The 3659-nt window shown below is 40.7% G+C and overlaps 1 non-coding gene across 1 annotated transcript; it reads right to left on the bottom strand.

The window, feature by feature from the left end:
- Positions 1 to 1187: 1187 nt before the first annotated feature.
- On the bottom strand, positions 1188 to 1292 carry LOC140974671 (small nucleolar RNA R71). Its single transcript, XR_012174829.1, has one exon. It is a non-coding gene; the product is annotated as a small nucleolar RNA R71 (small nucleolar RNA).
- Between the last annotated feature and the right edge of the window lie 2367 nt (positions 1293 to 3659).

The raw sequence follows: 3659 nt of genomic DNA, 5'->3' as shown, positions 1-3659 counted from the left end.
GATCTAAAATTTACATAGAAATATGAAATTGGATACATGTTGATAGTTATAGTCCTAAGGGTCGAAAGCTAGGGGATTTCATAGATCGGCATGCGATTCACCTTTGATAAATAATTAAAAAAATTTAATTACTTCACTGAGTAGAATTATTTTTGCATAGCTCGAGAGAGCGTGTTCAATTGAATAGGAAATCTTGTCGGAAGCGTAAATCACTACCGAACGAATTAAGTAAATAACGAGGGATAGGTGAACTGAAATTTATAACAAATTCATTTTTCATTGAATTTTATTTAACCAATATAGGTTATATATCTCATCATTTAATTCTTGAATTTTATCTTTGAGTTTTTATTTAATTGTAGTAGTAGAAAAAAAAACATCCAAATTTCGTTGCTAACGATTTGATAACTGGAAATAATAATTGCAAAATACAGTCTTTAGTGGAACGATACTCGTACTCTAGTACATTATATTATTACTTGACATCGTGCACTTGCGATTATTTTGAGCCTAACTATTATTAATTTTGACCAAGAGTTTTACAGTGCAAGTTTTGCTCGACCAAGTTTCTGACGCCGTTGCCGGAGGCTGTTAATTCACAATTTTATTTTTAGCTATTTTCTATAGCATTGTTTTATTTTTCTTGAGCTAACACTCCATATTCTATTCCAGTGCATGCCAAAATCACTTGACGTGGAGCTTGAACAGTTTGACACTAAAATTGAAAGAACTTTCCGCAGGAGAAGATAGCAGCAGAGACTTAAGGAACTGATAGAGAGTCACGAGCACGAGCATGAGGAGGAACACCATGAAGATAGACATGTTGAGGTGCCACGCCGCATACCGATGCTAGAGTATGCCCAGCCTTCTTTGGATGGTGCACGCCCCAGCATTGTGAAGCTTATTGTGCGGGCAAACCACTTCGAAATCAAGCCAGCTATAATTCAGATGATTCAGAATACGGTCCAGTTTGGAGGATCTGCACATCGCAAATTTTCTTGAAATTTGTGATGCTTTTAAATTTAATGGAGTTTCTGATGATGCTGTTAGGTTGCGTTTATTTCCTTTCTCCTTACGTGACAAAGCTAAAGCATGGTTAAATTGTTTGCCTGTAGGTTCGATCACCACATGGGAGGACATTGCGAAAGCATTTCTCATTAAATACTTTCCTCCATCTAAGACCATGAAGCTGCGGGCAGATATCACCACATTTGTTCAATTCGAGCAAGAGTCTTTATATGAGGCATGGAGCGTTTCAATGATTTATTACGAAGATGCCCTCATCATGAACTGCCACTTGGGTTAGTCATTCAAACATTTTATTATCGCTTGCTTACTCCTAATCGTACTATGATAGATGCTACTGCTTGTGGAAATCTATTGAGAAAAATTGCCGAAAAAGGATATGAGTTGTTGGAAGAGATGGCTGCTAGCAGCTATCATCCTCAATCTGAAAGGAACAACCAGCGGAGAAGTGCAGGAGTTCACCAGGTAACTGACCTTTCTGCTATTACTGCGCAACTTGATGTCTTGAACAGAAAATTGGACGGCTTGAATTTGGGTGGCACGGCTATGCGTCTTCAAAAGATATTTTGTGATAAGTGTGGAGGTGAACACTTTGAGAAGGGCTGTCAAGATGGCAATCCCTTCTATGTGCAAAACGAGGCACCAATGAATCAAGTGGGAGTCCAAAAGCGTCTAAGGAATGTTCCGTATTCAAACACATATAATCCTTGATGGAGGCAATATCCCAACTTCTCATGGGATGGTCAAAACAGTCAGAATAGACCACAGGGAGAAGAGCCGTATGGAAAACAACCAATGTACAGATCAGACCCTCCTAGAGAAGAAAATTCCAATTTGGAGCAGATGATGTCTAAGTTCATCTCATCTACCGAAACTAGACTCCAAAACCAAGATGCATCTATAAAGGGGCTAGAGAATCAGGTTGGACAATTAGCGAAGATGACAGCAAGTAGAGAGCTGGGAACCTTGCCAAGTAACACAAAGACCAATCCAAAAGAGCAAGTGAAGACCATCGAGTTGAAGAGTGGGAAAGTTTTAGAGTCCAAGGAAAAGGAAAGAAGTCAAGTACCGGATGAACAGACTGAGACATCCAAAGGTAAGTCTTCTAACTTTACACTAGCACCCACTGCACAATCCAAAATTGTTATACATCCTCCTTTTCCCGCATCATTGAAAAAAGCAAAACTTGATGCCCAATTCGGCAAGTTTCTTGAGGTATTTAAAAATTGCACATCAATATTCCGATGCTTTGATGCAAATGCCCAAATATGCTAAATTTCTGAAGGACGTCTTAGCAAACAAAAGGAAGTTGGAGGATCACATGACAGTAAATTTAACTGAAAATTGCTCTGCTTTGGTGCAAAACAAGATCCCAACGAAACTTAAGGATCCAGGGAGTTTTTCTATTCCTTGCATGATTAGTGATGTTATTTTTCATAAAGCCTTATGTGATCTTGGTGCGAGTATTAATCTCATGCCTTTTTCTGTGTTTAGGAAACTTGGGTTGGGAGAACCTAAGCCAACGAGAATGTCTTTACAGCTAGCAGATAGATCTGCCAAGTATCCACGAGGAGTTATAGAGGATGTGCTAGTGAAAGTGGACAAATTTATTTTTTCGGCATATTTTGTGGTGCTTGACATGGAGGAGGACATAGAGATGCCGTTGATTTTGGGGAGGCCAGTCCTTGCAACTTGCAAAGCCCTAATTGATGTGCAAGAAGGGTAGTTGAGATTGAGAGTGGGGGAAGAGGAGATTACTTTTGATGTCTTTAGCGCACTTAAGCACACATTGCATTCCGATAATTGTTTTAGAATTGATGCTTTTGATTCGCTTGCGTGTAACTATGTGAAGGATGCTACTAAGGTGTGAGGTCCGGGGCCGAAGAGGGCGGGGGTGATCGTCGGTGCCATGAGGTTGCATGGACAATGAGCGGCGCCTGGCAGGCTTATAGGTGGAGGGAACATGAATGAACCGATCTTACACCGGAAGGAGAGGGATTCCGAAACTGTTCAGGTATGGGACTGTGCAGTTGAGGAGGGTTTAAAAGATTTGATAGGTACTACTCATTTCAAGAAGGTGCATCTTCTTTTCGTTAGCTCATCACATAAGAACTTCATAGTTAAACGTGCTTGACTTGAGACAATTCTGGGATGGGTGACCTCCTGGAAAGTTTCCTAGGGTGCCTGTGAGTGAGGACATAAGCACGCTGGAAAGACTCGTCTTGGTACAGTGAGGACAGTCGTCGAATCCGGGGCGTTACATAAGGACCCTTTGGAAGCCATTCTCACTATTGAATTGAGATAAGATGAATTGGATGAAGAGAAAGCTGATATAGTGGCATACCTTAATGCCAACCATCCATGGAAGAGGCCAATAAGGATGAGATTAGAGGACTTAGGGGATCGGAGAGACTTGACTCTTCAGAAGTCAAGCATAGGGGAGCCACCAACTTTTGAGCTCAAGCCATTGCCTCCACATCTGAAATACGTCTATCTAGGTGAGAATAATAAACTTCCTGTGATTATTTCTTCTGATTTGACAGATGTGATGGAGGGCAAAATGCTGAAAGTTTTGAAAAAGCACAAGAGTGCATTTGCGTGGAAGGTGACGGATATCACAGGGATCAATCAAT

This window comes from Primulina huaijiensis, chromosome 3 (assembly GCF_012295235.1).
Source record: "Primulina huaijiensis isolate GDHJ02 chromosome 3, ASM1229523v2, whole genome shotgun sequence".
NCBI lineage: Eukaryota > Viridiplantae > Streptophyta > Magnoliopsida > Lamiales > Gesneriaceae > Primulina > Primulina huaijiensis.
The sequence above is the reverse complement of the archived record's forward strand: the minus strand, read 5'-3'. Positions and strand labels throughout refer to the sequence as shown.